This window comes from Zalophus californianus, chromosome 3, assembly GCF_009762305.2.
Source record: "Zalophus californianus isolate mZalCal1 chromosome 3, mZalCal1.pri.v2, whole genome shotgun sequence".
Classification (NCBI taxonomy): Eukaryota; Metazoa; Chordata; class Mammalia; order Carnivora; family Otariidae; genus Zalophus; species Zalophus californianus.
In genome coordinates, this window is record NC_045597.1 from 179,643,110 (window position 1) to 179,662,677 (window position 19,568).

Below are 19,568 nucleotides of genomic sequence, written 5' to 3' on the forward strand. Positions count from 1 at the left end.
CCAGCTCTAAGGACGGAACTTCAGGTTTTAATTGCTCCTGGAGAGAGCTACAAACTGTACCCCCTACCAGCACCGGGGCAGAAAACCCATCCCCGTCCTGCCCAGTGGGTCTCTTGTAACTGGCACCAGAGACTTCTAACAGATGCAGTCGAGAGAGAAGCTCGCCGCGCTCCCCTCCAGGCTTTCAGAGTGTGGTTATACAACCCACTGCGGCTTTGGGGAGCCGGCCTGTGTTGTCATCGCGGTGCAGGGACTCCGTGCGGGAGGGACCGAACAGGCTGCAGATGCTAGCGTGCCAGGGCTGCGGGAGGGCTCTCCGCATGGGCCCTGGCCACCCACAGGAGCTGCCCTTGCCCTGGGAGAGCTCAAAGTGTGGCACTGGAGGAAGGAAGCAATGTACTGACGATTCCAGCTCCTTTTCTTGGGGGAGGGGGGAATGAAGAGCCGTTTTGGTGACAGGAAGGTGGCATTCATTTACGTGTAGATTTCCAGATCTCCTAACTGAGGAATTACGAAGAACCTGGCTTCAGTGTGGGATGGCATATTGCCGGCATTGAATTACAAAATTTATTTGAGAGGGTGAAGTTGGGGTGTGTTCTCCACTCTAGAGAAATCCTCTATAATGTTCCTTTTTTTCTTTATTGTTCCTGCTCTGTCCCACATGACATCTAGTAACTTTTAGGTGAGTTTGAGACCCGCCCCCCCTTTCCCTTTTGCCTTGTCTTAAAAATGGGACAGAGTGAGGAGCTAAGAACCAGTCACATACCTGAAATGTGGCAGAGCATCTTCTGTGCACGCACATGTACACACTGTTTAACACACGGGTGGATGCACGGACTGCTTTCTGATGCCCTCTCCCCACACTCCTCCTCTGTTTCTCCAATTCAGGAAACTGAAGCAGGGTGCATTTTCCCACTAATGCTTTTCAGGCTGTTTTAAACATTACCTGTGGTAATGAAATTCAATTCTGGAAAAGGATCCTCTTGCCCATTAAAAGCAAGATAAGCAGATGTCTTGCTGAGAGGTGACTTCCACCTGCTTAAAAAGCCTGTGCATTCAGCCACACAGTAGGGGTTTCTCTCCTCTGGTCCAACACACGACCTTACTCACTATAGACCATGAAATACTAAGAGGAAGCTAAAAATTCACGATAAGAAGTCACTGTATTGGTGTGTGATGGGGGGGCGGGGAATAGCCCAGGAGAGCATTTGATACATGAGAGCTTAATGAATGTTTTTAAAGGTGGGTCTGTTTCAGGTGACTTGGGAAGATTAATATTTTGCAAATACAGGGAGAGTTCAAAAGGAAACTGATTGCATACCTGTCCCGGATAATTAATAGGACTCTAAGGGGACAGTTTTAATTGCTCCTGGAGAGATCTACAAACTGCACCCCCTACCAACACCAGGGCAGATACCCCATCCCCATCCTGCCCAGTGGGTCTCTTGTAACTGGCACCAGGGACCCAACAAGCTATTCTTCCCTGTGGGCTCTGGCCTCTGCCCAGCCCATGGCCGGCCTGAGCCGCCTGTTCTTTCTCCAAATAACCCCACTCATCCTTCAATTTCAAAGGTCAGTTCTTCAAGAGACACTTTTGCTCGCCTTGGAGTCTACTCTCCCTTTTAGAGGTTCTCTTTGTTTCTGGTGATTCTTCATTACAGCATTTATCACATTGCGTAAATAGGCCTTGGGAGAGGGGAGTATCTGATTATTGCCAGTCTGCTCCACTGGGTGAAAAGCTCTGAGAATGCAGGAAACTTGCCTGGTGTGCTCATTATTTTCTTCACTTGGGAGCTCAGTGAATTTTGTGAATAAATGAGTGCAGACTGCAATATAAAATCTGCCCTTTAAAAGCAAGATAAGCAGATTTCTTGGAAAGACTTGTCTTCTTGCTGCTTCAGCAAGCAGAATGGTAGGGGTTTGCCCCTTCCCATCCCAAAGACGACTTCACTCACTATAGATCATGAAAAAGTAAGAGAGAGCTAAAAATTCAAAATAAGAGATTAAAGATTTTTTTTTAATTGAAGAGTAACTATGGAGAATCAAATGTTTTCCACGTAACCTAGAAATCAGGCAGCACTCAGACACTGATTTAAGACCCTCCAAACAATAGAGAAGTGCGTTCTTCATTTGGGTGGCTTTAGAATGCAACACATCTAATTTTTCTCACCTCCCACATTTACTGTGTTTATTTTAATCCTTAAAACAGGACAAATGCAGAAATGATGAAGGACTTCCTTGACCAATTCTCATGCAACACCAGGCACTGCTAAGTTACAGATTAACTACATCCTTTTCAAACCAGGGCTGGGCTGGGGTTGCACAAAGCTGTCATTGAATAAATCAGAGTGGACCTCGAGATTGCCCCAGTAATCATGCCTTTCACAAATAGGTCTGAGTCCTGAAGGTTTAAAGGCTTTGTTGAGGACTTCCCAGATATCCGCACAGTGGGGCCTTTTGAGCTCAAGTCTAAATTGCTTTCTTCTGTGGACCTTCCAGGGAAAACTTCCAGTTTCATTTTATCTGTCTCACTGTGAAGGTGTGAGGTGTTGGGGCTGGCTGGGAGCCTGGCAGAGGTTGGGTGGAAGGAGAACAGGTTGCTTTCAGTGCAATGGTAACTGGTTTGCAAGGGTAACCATAGGAGGACATTCCTGGCAGTAGCCAAGGTCAAGAGGCAGGGATCCTGGGACCGAGGAAGAGGGCAAAGGCCTGGTTAGAATTGTGTTTATTTGTTCTGGGGTAAATCTAGCCTCGGATAGAATGGTATTTTGATTTTTATCATCTTTGCTTACTCAACACAGTTGCATTAAGACAGACTTTGCAGGCACCTGGGTGGCTCAGTGGTTAAGCGTCTGCCTTCGGCTCAGGTCATGGTCCCAGGGTGTCCTGGGACCGAGCCCCGCGTCTGGCTCCCTGCTCAGCGGGAAGCCTGCTTCTCCCTCTCCCGCTCCCCCTGCTTGTGTTCCCTCTCTCCCTGTGTCTCTCTCTGTCAAATAAATAAAATAAAATCTTAAAAAAAAAAAAAGACTTTGCAGAGCCTTTCCCTGTCATTACTTTAGACTGGAGTGATCTTTCCAAATTGTGCGGTGCTCCATAAATACCTTTTGATAACTATTTGTTCAGACATAGTTCTACGGTTGGGTTGAGGCAGGGACCAAAGATAGGTTATTTAGAGAAGTCTTTACACCCCTATTTTGAAACATTTGGGGCCCTCCAGTTCTGTCAATCTGCAAAAACCCACGCTCCCCTTTATTGGCTTGCTCCAGTACAAAGAACCATCTTAGCAATCAGGAGACCTGGACCTGACTCCACCTCCATGTTACCTTGAACTTCTCTGGGTCTCATCTGCAGAACAGGCAGAGTGGAATAGAACTGTGGGTTTCCACCTGTGGCTGCACATTACAGTCAGAGGAACTTTGAAAACACAAACAAAAAACGAATGTCCAGGGTCCAGGTGAGAAGTGGGTCTGGAGAAACTGGCAAACAGAGGTGGGAAGCTCTGAATCCCCTTCTGGGGCCCACCGTGCTTAGTGTTTTCAGGGTGAGAATGGTGGTGCTGGAGGCTGCAGTCATGGCCACTGGGGCATTTTGGCTTGGTTGTAACTCCACTGGCCAGTAGGCCGAACTTCACGTTTTGATTTTCTTTGATGTTCAGGTTTGAAATGGCAAAATAAGCCACTTTGAAAGGGTACCTTTGATCATTTTTTCTAGTTACAGATATTGTTCAGATGGGAAAACTTGAAAAAATACAAAGAAAGAGTTAAATCGGTGGCCATTATACCACTGCCCAAAGGTAATCACTCAGTAAACATTCAACCTGATTTTTAGTGGCTATACCTTACTCCACAGCATGGATATACTATAATTTAGTTGGCCTATTGCTGGGCTTTTAGGTTTTTTCTGGTTTTTGCATTGAAAATAACAACATCTTTGTGTAAGTATCTTTCCATATATCTTGATTGTCTTTTTTAATTGAGATATAATTGACATATAACATTCTATTAATGATTGGTATACAACATAATGATTCAATATTTGTAAATATTGTGAAATGATCACAGTAAGCCTAGTTAATATCCATCACGACCTAGTTTTTCTTCTTGTGATGAGAACTTTTTTGTTAGAAGATTTTATTTCTTTATTTTAGAGAGAGAGAGAGAGAGTGTGCACACGCAACCCAGGGGAGGGACAGAGGGGGAAGGAGAGGGAGGGAGAGAATTTCAAGCAGACTCCGAGCTGAGCTGAGCTGAGCTGAGCTGAGTGCAGTGCCCTACAAGGAGCTCAGTCTCAAGACCCTGAGATCATGACCTGGGCCAAAACCAAGAGACGCTTAACTGCCTGAGCCACCCAGGTGCCCCATGATGAGAACTTTTAAGATCTACCCTCTTAACAACTTTCAAATATACGTTATTAACTGTAGTTGCCGTGCAGTAATTACATCCCCATGACTTATTTTTTTTAAAGATTTTATTTATTTACTTGACAGAGAGAGACAGCGAAAGAGGGAACACAAGCAGGGGGAGTGGCAGAGGGAGAAGCAGGCTTCCCGCTGAGCAGGACCCTGGGATCATGACCTGAGCGGAAGGCAGAGGCTTAACGACTGAGCCACCCAGGCGCCCTTCCCCATGACTTATTTATTTTGTAACTAAGTGTGTATTTTGTCACCACCTTCACCCATTTCACCTACCCCCACCCCCAATGCCTCTGGCAACCACCAATCTGTTCTCTTAATCTATCAGTTCAGGTTTTTTGTTTGTTTGTTTTATATTCCACATATAAATGAGATCAGACAGTATTTGTTTTTCTCTGACTTATTTTACTTAGCATAATGCCCTCAAGTTCCACCCATATTCTCACAAATGGCAAGATTTCCTTCTTTTTTATAGCTGAATATTCCAGTGTGTGTGTGTGTGTGTGTGTGTGTGTGTGTGTGTGTGTGTGTGTGGCAGATTTCCTTTATCCATCCATCTGTAGATACTAAAGTTGTTTCCAAATCTGGGCTATTGTAAATAATGCTGAAATGAACATGGGGATGCAAATATCTTTTCAAGTTAGTGTTTTCTTTTTCTTCAGATAAATACTCAGAAATGGAATTGCTAGATCATATGGTATTTCTATTTTTAATTGTTTTAAAAGATTTTATTTTATTTTTAAGACTTACTCATTTATGAGAGAGAGAGAAAGAGAGAGAACAAGGGGGGAGAGGCAGAGGGAGAGGGAGAGAGAGAAGCCCAAGCAGATGCCCTGGTGAGCACGGAGCCCCACGTGGGGCCTGATCCCACAACTCCAAGGTCATGACCTGAGCCAAAATCAAGAGTCGACACTTAATTGACTGAGCCACCCACGTGCCCCTCAAGATTCTATTTTTAAGTAATGTCTACACCCAACATAGGACTTGAACTCACAACCCGGAGATCAAGGGTTGCATGATCTACTGACTAAGCCAGCCAGGTGCCCCATTTTTAATTTTCTGGGGAACCTCCATGTTGTTTCCATAGCGGCTGCACCAACTTACATTCCCTCCAGCAGGACACAAGGATTCCCTTTGCTCCACATCCTTGCCAACACTTGTTATTTTTTGTCTTTTTGATAATAACCCTTCTAACAGGTGAGGTGATATGTTATCATCATCTTGATTTGCATTCTCCTGATGATGAGTGATGTTGCACATCTTTTCACGTGTCTGTTGGCCATCTGGATGTTTTCTTTGGAAAAATGTCTATTCAGATCCTCTGCCCATTTTAACCAATTTTTTAAAAAGATTTATTTATTTATTTGAGAGAGAGAATGAGAGAGAGGGAGAGAGCACATGAGAGGGGGGAGGGTCAGAGGGAGAAGCAGACTCTCCGCTGATGTGGGGGGTCTGATGCGGGACTCGATCCCGGGACTTCAGGATCATGACCTGAGCCGAAGGCAGTCACTTAACCAACTGAGCCACCCAGGCGCCCCTCTGCCCATTTTAATGGGATTATTTGAAAAACAATTCCCCTTATCAGATATATGATTTGCAAATATTTTCTTCCATTTGGTAGATTGCCTTTTCATTTTGTTCATGTTTTCCTTTGCTGTGCGGAAGCTTTTTAATTTGATGTAGTCCCACTTGTTTATTTTTGCTTTTGTTGCCTTTGCTTTGGGCGTCAAATCCAAAAAAATCATTGCCAAGACAGATTTCAGTTTTTGTCTTTTTAATTTAAATTTCCAGTCATGGAACTGCTGGGTAGAAATACATATATTATGGCTTTCAATACCAAGCTGTCCTGCAGAACAGGTGTGCTAGGTTATCTAACTGTGAGTGTGGGTGTACCCACCCCCTCACCATTATTCGGTATTAATACCCTCTTTGATCTCTGGAAAAAATATACCACCTCCGCCTTTTTTTTTTTTAATTTTATTTATTTATTTATTTTAGAGAGTGAGAGAGAGCATGTGCAAGCAGGGGGAGGGGCAGAAGGAGAGGGAGAGAATTTCAAGCAGACTCCGCCCTGAGCATAGAGCCCAATGTGGGGCTCAATCCCACAACCCTGAGATCAGAAGCTCAACCAGCTGAGCCACCCAGGTGCTCTAATAGGCCACTTTTGCTTCTGTCTCATCTTTTCTTCCTTTATTTCCAACCAACATTTTTTTTTTAATTTAACTTTTAGTTTGTTACCATCCAGTGCAATGTTGGTTTCTGGAGTAGAATTCAGTGATTCATCACTTACCTACAACACCCAGTGCTCATCACAAGTGCCCTCCTTCACCCCCATCACCCATCTATCCCCTCCCCCACCCACCTCCCGCCAGCCACCCTCAGTTTGTTCTCTATGTTAAGAGTCTCTTATGGTTTGTTTCCCTCTCTCCTTTTTTTCTTTTCCCCCTTTCCATATGTTCATCTGCTTTCTCTCCTAAATTCCACATATGAATGAGATTGTATGCCAGCCAACATTTCTTAATCAGCTACTGTGATTCTGGGTTAGTCCTCATCCTTAAAGATACAGAGATAAATAAGATCTAGTTCCTGTCCTGGGAAAGTCACAGAGAAAATGATGCAATGCAAAAAATACTAGGATAGACTATGTAGGCTAATAATAATAATAGGCTGATAATAATAACCAGCCCAGGGAGACAGTAGCAGGAGTAGCTCACCATCCCTGGAGGAGCTCATGAAGTCTTGAGTGGGGCCTAAAAGAGCAATGGGAATCAAATAGATGAAAATGTGAGAATCCCAGGGCGCGTGGGTGGCTCAGCAGGTTAAACACCCAACTCTTAGTTTTGACTCAGGTCATGATCTCAGGGTCTTGGGATCGAGCCCGGAGTCTGGCTCCCTACCAGTGGGGAGTCTGCTGGAGATTCTCTCTCTCTCTCTCCCTTTCCCTCTGCCCCTCCCCTTCTCACATCTGCACTCTCTCTCTCTCAAATAAATAATCTTAAAAAAAAAGAAAATATGAGAATCTCTTTTCTTTACCTAGAAATCTTAAGTGATAAAACATGAAGTCACTTTGCCATTTTTGGTGAAGAGTGAAACATTCAACCTGGGTAGAGTAAGATTCCCAGCAGGAAAGAGACTAAAGGGTAATTGAACTCTTAAAAATGGTTAAAATGGCAAATTTTGGGACACCTGGGTAGCTCATTTTGTTAGGCATCTGCCTTTGGCTCAGATCATGATCTTAGGGTCCTGGGATCGAGTCCTGCATTGGACTCCTTGCTCAGCAGGGAGCCTGCTTCTCCCTCTGCCTGCCACTCCCCCTGCTTGTGCTCTGTCTCTCTGACAAATAAATAAATAAAATCTTTTAAATAAATAAAAAATGGCAAATTTTATGTTCTGTACATTTTGCCTCAAAAAAAAAAATCCGTAGGTTCTATTTCAAGGAGGAGAAACATAATGTCCTTCTCCTTAAGTGTGGGCTACACAGAGGAATAATTTTATAGTATGGAAACCTGACAGACACCCCCTCGGCCAAGTTATCATGGTTAACATCAACAGTGTAAGTCATGTTGACGGTGTATACTCTTGATGCATGTTGAAATTATATACTCTTGATACATGCTGAACATGGCACTTCACCTGGGTGGTCTTCTTTAAAACCTTCAGCCTAATCATGAGAAAGACACCAGACAAATCCTAGCTGAGGGGCATCCTGCAAAATACCTGGCCTATATTCTTCAAAATTGCCAAGGCCATAAATAACAAGGAAAGTCTGACAAATGTCACAGCCAGGAGTAGCCTAAGAAGACATGACAACTAAAGGTAACTGTGGTATCCTGGATGGGACCTTGGAATAGATAAAAAAGGGTGTTAGGTAAAAACTACGGAAGTCTGAATAAAGTTAGGAATTTAGTTAATAAAAATGCATCAGTAAATTTTTCTGCAAACTGAAAACTGTTCTAAAAGATAAAGTCTAGGGGCACCTGGGTGGCTCAGTGGGTTAAGTGTCTGCCTTCGGCTCAGGTCATGATCCCAAGGTCCTGGGATCAAGCCCCATTTCGGGCTCCCTGCTCGCGGGGAGCCTGCTTCTCCCTCTACCCGGCTCCTACTCATGATCTCTCTCTCTCTCTCAAATAAATCTTTAAAATAAATAAATAGAATAAAATGAAAAACTAAAGTCTATTTAAATTTTTCTAAAAGGGGGTAGGTAATTGAAGGGAGTTCAAAGATGGGATCATTTACAAAGGTGTATGTGGTGTTGGAGAAACCAACAAGGGAGGATAAGCATCTTGGAGCAGATGACTTTCAACCTAAAAAGGCAAGAGAAGATATGGTTCTGGCAAGCCCAGCCCCAGTGAGCGCTTAGCTGTCAGAGAGAGACTCCTGACAGGAGCTGAGGCCTTTAGTAGGGAAACACAGCCACAGCCGGGCAGGAGGAGTGGAGGAACTCTATCTCCAACTCATTCTCCAAGTGCTCCTCATATGCCGCCAGTGCCTTCCTTGGGCCAAATTCAGAAGCCAAGGAGACTGGGAGCCTGCCTGACGCTGCACACAAAGGTCAGCCTCCATGGAGAAGGGTGTAGAGTGGACCTGGAACGACAAATGGAGGAAAGTATCCAGCCCAGGTAGCATAAAGAAATTGGGATGGTGATACCAGCTGGAGTTTGGGGCTGGAGCCTGAATGTGGCTTCCTGCCGAATTTGGTCTTCAGCCTGTAGACAGAGGGATGGCAGATCAATTCCATGCCTTGTGTGGAATCAGAATTAGTGATGGGGACATCGTGATAAGAAAGGTTCTTGGGGTGTCACTGTGCCCAGTAGCAAAGAGTGTGGGATTGAATGGCCTGCGATGGGGGGCATCGCAGGAACCTGGTGCGGAAGCATTTAAGAAATGGCAATGTTCTATTCAAACAGGAGCAGACACAGCACTAACATGAAATCAAGCCTTAATATCTGTTTGGGGTTCTTCGTGATACTCTTGAGTGGCACTCACCCACAAACTCTTAGGAGGAAAGAGACCACTAATGGTTTCTTTTTTTTTTAAGATTTTATTTATTTGAGAGAGAGAGAGAGAAACAGCATGAGAGGGGAGAAGGTCAGAGGGAGAAGCAGGCTCCCTGCTGAGCGGGGAGCCTGATGTGGGACTCGATCCCAGGACTCTGGGATCATGACCTGAGCCGAAGGCAGTCGCTTAACCAACTGAGCCACCCAGGCGCCCGAGACCACTAATGGTTTCTTAAGACATGGGTTTGCCTTGTTAATCTTACAAATAAAACTGTAAGTAATTTTGTAACAAAAATGGGTTTATTCAGGAAGAGCAAAGAATTGCAACTCGGGGACAAGCAAACTCCAGCAAAAACAGAGGAGAGGAACAGTCTTTTATAGAGGAAAGAGGGGAGTTGGGAAGGCTGTTAGAAACAAAAAGTCCATTGGAAAAAACTAGGAGTTTGAAGTAGAGTGGCTTTTCATTGGCTGACTTGTGACAGCTCTCACTGGCTGGGCTGTTGCTGGGTCGGGAGAAAACCTTTCTTCCTCCTGCTGGAGTGGTGTGGACTTGCAAGTTTGTTTTGGGTTGGGTCTGCAATTGGCTGAGGAGTGGTAGGGTGTGAGAGCTCCCCCTGCTGGCCGCCAGTTCCATTCCAAAGGAGGTTTCCTTTCACTAATTTTCATACCATCGTTTGGGACCAGGGATCCATGCTGGGACCCCATCATTATGGCTACAAGCTGACTGGATTGGGGAGCAGCCCTCTATTCAAGGGCAGCCTTCAATAGTCTGGTCAGCATTTGATGACATGGTCTGGTGTGAGGACCTCGCGTAGTTGGGATACTGCACAGGGGAGAGTGATTGATGGGACCAATCACATTGCTCCCTGAGGGAGTCTGAATGCAAGACCCACAAATAGGGACGGAAACGGAAAGTGGTGGTGAACTTCAGAGAGAGAGAGAGAGAGAGCGAGGAGGCCACAGGCAGAACCCACGAGACCAAGAAAGCAGTAGGAAAGCAGAAGCGTGTTAAATGCCCATAACTGCAATCAGATCATGAGTTTTTCTCACTTTTGTGTAGTTGGGAATGGGGCGGGGGGCAGGGGCCAGATCCCTCTTTCTCCTATGCCCGAAGCATGTAAGTAAGGGTGTGCTAAATTCAGCCTCTTCTTTCTTGGCAGAAGCATAATCACCTGCTCTCTCCTGTCACAACTGGGCTTGCTTTATCCCTCACGACTTGACTTGGCTGTGTCATCTTTTAGCGTAATTTTTTTTTTTCTGTGTTGGCTCCTTCCTTTTTATCCGGGAAATTGATGAAGGGTTTTGATTAATGAATAACTTTTTTCATAGTTTGCTTTCTTCTTTTGGACACCGTGAAGGGAGTTGAGGGATATAAAAGTTCGTGAGGGTGAAACAGACACCTGTCAACTTAAAAAAATGTGATTAAGCTACTATGTTTCGGAAAGCTGTTGACAGCAAGCCTTGTCTAATTCTAATTTCCTTGACTTACAATTAAGATGTCAACATTTTTGAATTTAAAAAAAAGGCACTTTCACTTCTGTTGTTACAGTTTTTATTAATTTTTAAATCCTCTGTTGTCATGATAAGAATTATGTCTCTAACAAAAGCATTCTTGCATTTTGTTTGGCACAGAATTTTCCTGGGAGAAAATACTGTCACGGTTTCCTGGCAACACGTTTAGAGTGTTTCTATCTGTGTTAGGAATCTATGAAAATGCTAAAATGGGGGGCATCCACTGGCCTTTATTATTCTACTTGCCTGGGAGATACACTGAACATAGGAAGAAAATGAGATATTGAAAAATCCAGTGGAGACCGCAGTACATGTTTTTCTCTCCACACTCCTGCTTCCAACACAGTATGGACGAATTAGCCAAGTGTTTTTAAAATCAAAGAAAGCAATCCTTAAGCGCAAGCCAGGGTGGACGGAAGAGGAAGGAAATGACCACCTGAGATCTCGAAAGGAGGGCGGGAACGGGAGTAAACGGTTTCCTTGAACCACTTTGAATATTGCCTCCAGGCCCCCAAATGCTGCTGGCATTTTTATACACATTTGTTTAATAAAACAAAACAAACCATCAGATTCATTCTTGCTTTTGTTGATGCTGTTTATTTGGTATGCGTGCCTGCTGGAGAAATGCCCTCTCTGTAATCTCCAAGTAGGTTTTGATTTTTCTAAATGGCAAAATCTTTGTTCCCATAGGTTTTTTTGTTGTTTTTTTTTCCCATAGGGTTTTATGGGAAGTAGCCCACCAAACCAAGGGCTTCTGTGGGTAGGAGGGAGAGGGAATGGTGGTGAATAAGAAGGTTCCTCAGATAAGAGTGTTGGGAGCTGAGAAGCCAGGGTTTAATTGGTGGAGAAAGGACTTCGGTGAACATGGTTTTTTTGCAGTGAAAAAAAAAAAAAATCACCCTCTCTTGAAAGGTGATTTACAAAGTAGCCATGAAATAGACATCAAAGGTTTTGTTAAAAGCACTGCAAGTGAAAAGTGGCTCTGTCAGAAGTTGGGTTTGGGGTTTTTTTTTTTTTCCCCCCTCCTTTCTGAATTTTAATCTTTTGATGGATTTTCAGCTAGGAAGATAACAAATATTTTGAAATTAATTTTTGCACTTTTCAACTCTTTTTTTAAGGAATTTTTCTGCTTTTTTTTTTTTAAGGATTTTATTTATTTGAGAGAGAGGGAGAGCGAGAGCAAGAGGGAGAAGCAGACACCCCACTGAGCAGGGAGCCCGATATGGGACTCGATCCCAGGACCCTGAGATCACGACTTGAGCTGAAGGCAGATACTCAACGGACTGAGCCACCCAGGCGCCCTCAAGCATTACTTTAAAAATCTTTTTAATTTTTCAGCTTGATGTAATTTCTGATTTTTGAAAATTTGCAAAAGTACTACAAAAGAAATTCCTATGTGCTCTTGACCCATGTTTTCCTAATGTTAGCATCATATATAACCACAGCTCGGGAAATGGTATGCAATCTGTGGACCTTGTTCCATCCTGGAAGTTCTTCAGTCTTTGCATTTCCTCACCTTGACTTCTGAAAAGTCCATACCAGTTATTTTGTATAATGTCAATTTGGATTTGTTCAATATTTCCTCAGGATGACACTTGGGTTCTGTAGTTTGGGCAGTGGGGGTGTGGGGAGGGCTGGGGTGGGGTGGGAGGTACCATAGGCAAGGTATTGTATTCTTCTTAGTGCATCATATTAAGAGGCACAAAATGTTGATTTATTCCATTACCAGTGATTTTAACTTCAAACACCTTTAAAAGTGTGTTAAGTGGTTTCTTCCAGGTAAATGTTTTTCTCTTTGTAGTTACAAAGTATGCTGTAGGGCGCCTGGGTGGCTCAGTCAGTTAGGCTCAGGTCCTGATCCCGGGGTCCTGGGTTTGAGCCCTGCCTCAGGCTCCCAGCTCAGTGGGGAGTCTGCTTCTCCCTCTCCCTCTGCCACTCGCCCTGCTTGTACTTGCGCGCGCTCTCTCTCTCTCTCTCTCTCAAATAAATAAAATCTGTTAAAAAAAAAAAAGTATGCTGTAGACCAGTATTCAGACACCATTATAGATATCTTGTTTCTTGGCCTATTTTCATCATCCATGAATTTTGTCAGCCATTAGGGACATTACCTTTTAAAAAAAAGTGATCAGCCAATTTGATAGCAGAATGAAAGCATCTCATTATTCTAATTTTGTATTTCTTTCATCTCTAATGAGGTTGAGTATTTTTCTTCTGTTTAGCAGATACTTGTATTACCCTTTTTGTGAATGGTCTGGTCAGACACTTTATCTACTTTTTCCTCTGTGATTTTAGTGGGGGTGTTTTTCTTACTGATTTTGGATGGTCTTTTTTTAGTTTATCCATTGTACATCAGAATCTTCCACTATACATCAGTTAACATAAATTCACAACCAATATGTGACTAATCTTTCCTTGTAAAGAGGAAACCTTTGGAGCCTGAGGAGGAGAAGGGAGATAGAGAGGGAGTAATAACTTCCTTCTATCTGTGGGCTTGGAAAAGTCATGCTTGGTCTCCTTGTTCTTCTACCTGTTACTTCCAGGTCCAGAAAGCCCATCATTCCCATTCTGTAAAATGTTTGTAATATTTCAGTAGCCTTGGGCAAGGGTTGGGGGTTCTGGAAGGGTCAGGGAAAGCTTACGGTCCCTGGCAACTTTCAGCAAGGAAGGCAGTAGCTGAGAGGGTGTTTCTCCCATATTATGATGATGTGAAAGTGAGGCAGGAAATGAATTAGTTCGGCTGTGCACTGCAGAGGGTGACAGACAATTGTGAGTCCTCCCAGCCTTGGGTCTCCCCCTTCTTGATGGTTCCTGAGGAGGCTTCCAGGCTGCTTTCCTGCCATGCTCAGTTATTATATCACACATGTCCTCAAAGGGAAGGAACAGATTACTATCCCCAATATTTATTCAGTAGCATATTTCTGATAACCATTACTTTTAGAAAGGAGGAACTAATGTCCATTGAGCACTTAATTTTGCCTCCATCCAATGCCTTGGTCATATTTTATCATCTAAAAATTTTGACCCTGAAGGAATTATCTGAATTTTTCTAACATGTTGGGTTATAAATGGTCTAGCCCTGATTTCTTCTTACCTCCCTAGGACCACTGCAGGGATAGAAATGGGAATTCCCACACTCATCCTGAATACTTCCTGGTGTAGACAGGTATATCTGCATAAATCACGGACTTATTTAAACTTTAAGAACTTATTTATTTAATCTTTAAAAGTTAGTACTAAATATACATTTACCTTGCAGCCCACAATTACACTCCTGGGAATTTATCCCAGAGATATGAAAACTTGTTGACACGAAAACCTGTACGTGATTGCTTATAGCAGCTGTGTTTGTATTAGCCAAAACCCAGAAATAACCAAAATCTCCCTGCTAGGCTAAATAAACGGTGGTACATCCATACCGTGGAATACTACTCAGCAGTAAAAAGGAATAGACCATTGATATACCCAACAATTTGGATGGATCTCAAGGGCATTTTGCTGTGTGAAAAAGCCAATCTCAAAAGATCACATAGTGTATAATTCCATTTATATATAACATTTTTGAAATAACAAAATTATAAAGATGGAAGACAGATTCGTGGTTGCCAGGGGTTAAGAATGAGGGGATGACTGTGAAGGGGTTGTACAAGGGGGATCTTTGTGGTGATGGGGCAGTTTTGTAACCTGATGGCAGTGGTGGTCACATGGGTCTAGTGACTACAGGTGTAGTAAAATGGCACAGAACTGTACACACATTGTCCCAATGTCAGATTCCTGGCGCTGATATAGTGCTATAATTATGTAAGATGAAACCATTGGGAGAAGGATATATGGACCTCTCGGCCCCACCTTTGCAAATGCTTATTTGCATTGCTCTAGTTATTTCAAAATAATTATTTTTTAAAAAATCAATACTACTGCCTTGTAAAAATTGGTTCTGCCACCCTTCTCACGGCTTTTACTGTAGGCCCTCTTTGTGCACCCCACGGGAAACCCAGGAAACGCAAAGCAGCATTTGGGAGATTTCCTGAGCTTGAGCCAGCCATGCTGCTGCATCTGTTTCCAGAACTGCAGGGCTGGGTTGTAACCCTGCCCTTGACGCTGGCTTCCTGACTCCGGAGAACACAGAGAAATATTTGCGGGTCTGAAAGCACGTCTATTCTTAACTTTATTTCAACTCACTTGCTTTATAGCTGCAGGTTTTTTGCGTTAAATTTTTTTTGTTTTTGTTTTTTGTTCTGTGAAGCCACTTCCAATGGGTGTTGCCAGTAGGTCAAGTTTGCACACGGCCTCTTCAGTCTCTCCTCCAGTTGTCATTTTTTTCTCTCAATCTGTAAACATGCTGAAAATCTTCAAGCCCCTCTTTACACACCGCAGAACATCTGCTTTCAGCCCCAGTGTCCCTAGCAGCTGCCGTTCCTGCCTTTCTTGAACCACGAGCATCTCCAAAGAGCCACCTGAGGTCTGCCCTCCTTTCGGCTTCCTCGCCTGTGTTTTTCAGGCAGTGTGGCCTCAGCTGGTACAGTATAAACTACAGTGAAATCAAACCAGGAGAGACTACTTAGTGGAAGATATAATTTTTGAGGTTTCCTTTGCCCATGGGTCCTTTCATTGAGAACAGCTAATTTTAAATTAAAAATTGTAAAAGAGAAGTCCCTTCGAATACACACAAAAAGTAAAGCAGCTTCTTCTTTATTTCAACTGTACTCCAAATGGGCCGTGGCTGAAGTTATGGCCAGGGGAGCTGAGTGGAAGCACAAATTCATATTTTAATAGCTGCCTTTTCTGGTTTCAAGGTCAACCACAAGGTCAACAAGCCATTCCTCAAGTGGTAAACCCATTGTATCTGTTCAGTAGATGGATGCCCTTCTCCCACAGGTGGTTTTCGTCACCAGAAAGTATTTATCAAATATCTAACTGTTAAAGGTTTCTTTCAACTGTGTTCTACAAGGGAAAAACTTAATAATGACATCCAAAGGAGATCTTGAAAGTAATTAAAATTCCATATATTTCTAGACATGGAAATGCAAAAAAGGAGCAAATTTTAAAAATGATATCCATTATATAACCCAAATTTCAAAAACTGCATAAGCGTATATTTGAATGTATTTTTTTAAAGGATCTGGAGTAATGAACCAAATGTTACCAGTTGTTTTTTCTGAATATCTTTAAATATTTCCTTAATTATGCTTTTTATTTTGTTCATGCTTTTCTTGATTTTCTGCATATTTTATACAATAAGAAGGTATTATGTTTAGAGAAAATTAAACCATTTTCATTTATTGGAAAAAAATTTCCCCTGAGGATGTTTTGTAGTTTTGAGGAATTTTAGTTACTAAAATTACTAAGGTTGTTCCGCATAAAACTTTTTTTAAATTACCATGGACATCTCTGGAGCAAAGTTCCAAATATCAGCAGTTTTGCTTGTGTTCCTACCTTGAGGGGATATTTATTAAACCCTTGGAAGTACTCCAGAGCTTTCTTAAATGAAACAAAATGGCTCCCTCCGTGTCTGCATAAAGACCCCACGCGAAATTACAGTACACCTTTTCCTACTCTGTCCAAACAACCGCATGAATTGCCTGGAGCTTAAAACACAATGTTCTTCTGAGCTCATGGGAATTCCTTAATGCACTGAAAGAGTTTGGCCTGGAAAAGATCTCTCCTCTACTAGGCCAAAGTTGTCTTACTAGAGAGTCCAGGAAGATCTTAAGGAAAGCAGATGCTGTGGTTACCACCCCACCCTTCAGACGATTTTTGGCAAGTAGTTTTTGTTGTTGCTTTAAAAGTTGTTTGGGAAGATCGCTTTTTATTGTCGTAGATCCAAACAGTTGTGAGTGGTTTTAGTTCTGGAGTCACCTGCGGGCAGTATCTTGGGCATGCTTTGTGTTGCAACTTGGTTCCTCCTAATCTGATGACAGTGTTTAAAGTGAAGGGACCCTAACCTAGGATTCAGTGTAGGGTAGGGACATCACAGCCACCGTTGTCCATTGTTTGGTGTGGTTCTTAATTGAATAATGTAAGAATTTATCAGTTTTCATTTTAAAATAAAGCATAATTACTAATTTCAAAAACTTAAATGAATGGATATTTTCTTTTTAAAAATAATGAAATTCTTTACTTCCCTAAAGAAATGTAAAATAACTTTTACATAATATTAATTTTAATGTAATTTTAATTGGAGTTGTATTTAATCTATGGGTTAATGTGGAGATAATTAACATCTTTATGATACAGTCTTCTAATCCCTGAACATGTTAGGACTTGCCATTTACTTAAGTCTTTTTTAAATATCTTTCAGTAGAGTTTTATAATTATCTCCATAAAATCTTGTACCTCGTTTGCTAGATTTATTCCTAAATACTTTATGTTTTTGTTACTATTAAAACAATATTTTGAAATTGGTTTTCTGCTGGCATGTTGGAATGCAATTGAATTTTGTGTATTGATTTGGCAAACTTGCCAAACTTCTATTAATTCTAACAAATTATCTCTCATTTCTTTGTGTTTGCAGTGAAAATGGTCAAAAAGCAGATTTTTTTGTCTTTCTTTTCAATTCTTATTCCCTTTCTTTATTTTTTTTCTACCTTACTGCACAGACAAGGACCTCCAGTATTATGTCAAGTAAAAGGGGTGATAGCCCACTTTCTTGTCTTGTTCTTGATTGTAAGGGAATGGTTTTAACATTTCACCATAGAGTATTATATTTGATGTAGTTTTTCCCTCCCTTTTAGAGTTTGTTTGCCCAGTGATATACTCATGAATTATGGCTAAATTGTATTGACTCTTTTTTCTGTACCTAATGAGAGAATCATACAAGGGTTTTTTTTTTTTTTTTTAAGCTCCTTTAAACTTATAGAAGGTAAGTTAAAAGACATTTTCTTTGTTGAACCAAACTTCCATTGATGGAATATACTCAGTCTTTGTCATGATATAATCAGTAGCAATAGTTACTGTAGCAAATATGATGAAAATACTATCTAATAGACTTTTTATAGTAGTGTATTTTAAAAGCATCTTCCTCCAACCCCTTCTCCCACCTTTTTTGGCTTTATTGGGTGATGTTTTTCATAAGCACAGAAAAACACTGGACAACTTAATTATGCGGTTCATCTTCATGTGTCTATGAACATTGGATATGTATCATAAAATTTGCCTAATTATGTAAATATCCTTGAACATAAAAAACGAGTGTCTCTCGGCTAAGAATCCAAATTGCCTTTTTAAAAAGTAGTTTCTTTTTGCACTGTGTTTCTGAACTAGTATTTGAACTCTGAAGTGTGTAGCAGTTTATGAATCCACATTGGAAAGATGTGACTCAGGGGGCCCTTCGCTTCCTCCTCCCTCAGCGCAGCCACTGTTTTGTGGCGCTCAGACCCGTAAAGACTCCTCCCACAAGCACAGCGAGATCACTCGGAGTGGAGCCTGGGCGAACAAACCTGAACTCAGAGTGACCAAATACTGAATCCCAGTATTGTACCAAGGACCACCTCAGAAGGAACTGGCACATTTGCATGTAGTGACCTTTATAAAACACCCACACTTCAAAGGAAAATGACATTGTTCATGCTTTCTCCCCTTAAGAGTCACAGAATTAAAACTGAAAATATATCATCCGCATGCCGATTGTCTTGTGAAGTAGAAGTACCGCGTCATGAAATCAAAGTATCCCTGGCTTTGCTCTGTGAATCTTTTTTTTTTTTAATTTCAGTTTATTTTATTACTGACAGAAAGGGTGTGTGAGGGGCCGGCAGAGAGGGAGGGAAGGAGCACCAGCAATGGTCTTTCCTACTGCCCCTCTTACCATTTCTTCTTCCTTGTGGTTCCTGGGAGATCTGTGCTAGGCCAGGAGTAGGTGTCGCAATAATTCTGCAGTTCTTACGTTTTTCACCATTGGTTTTGGTGGTGTTGACTTGAGTCGTGGGCCACCAGGATGTTGGTTGTGGTGAGCCCTTCATGGCCACACACGCCCCTGGTAAAAGGTCTGTGTGTTCCATGTCTGTGCTGTGCTTTGGTGGGAGGCAGTGTAGTGAACAGGCCAAGATGGTGCCTTACTTCTTATACTTCCAAACCTCGTCACCTTGGGCATATGACGTAAGCTCTACCACCTTGCTCTCCTTATCTGTGAAATGGGGGAAGTAATTACATAGACCTCCTGGGGTTCTGAGGCATAAGGTCATCACTGGGAGCACTGAGTGTCACGTTGTGTCTGGCATCAAGTGAGCCCTCAAACGCTAACTGTCTACACCACCAATGCTCCTACTAGTCCTAATGCCCCTACTGCAATTTTTTCCCAACAGGTCTTTTCTGGAATACATTTCCTATCTTGTGGTGGCAGGAGGAGTGCTGGACCACACAGGTTGTCAAATCTATGTTCTGAGCCACTTCAGAATGGCTTCTACCCTAAAATTTGGGCCAGATGTGCTTTGAATTGTCTTGAAGTATATTCAGTTTTGTATTTCTTCCTTCTGACAGTTTGTAGTATCCAATCACTGGCATAAAAATGCTTTCCCAGGTCCTGCTCCGCCTCCTCTGAGCTTACTGAGTTATGGAAAGTGTATCATGGAGTGTGTGTTTTTTTGCCTTGAGATAATGCTATCAATGCTCAGCCAAATACACGAAACACCTAACAGTGTGCCAGGCCCTGGACT

The 19,568-nt window shown here is 42.4% G+C and overlaps 1 protein-coding gene across 7 annotated transcripts in view; it reads left to right on the forward strand.

Annotated features, from left to right (window-relative positions):
* The window catches only part of SGPP2 (sphingosine-1-phosphate phosphatase 2), a 175,326-nt gene that overhangs the window by 70,247 nt on the left and 85,511 nt on the right, over positions 1-19,568 (forward strand). The window lies entirely within an intron of this gene.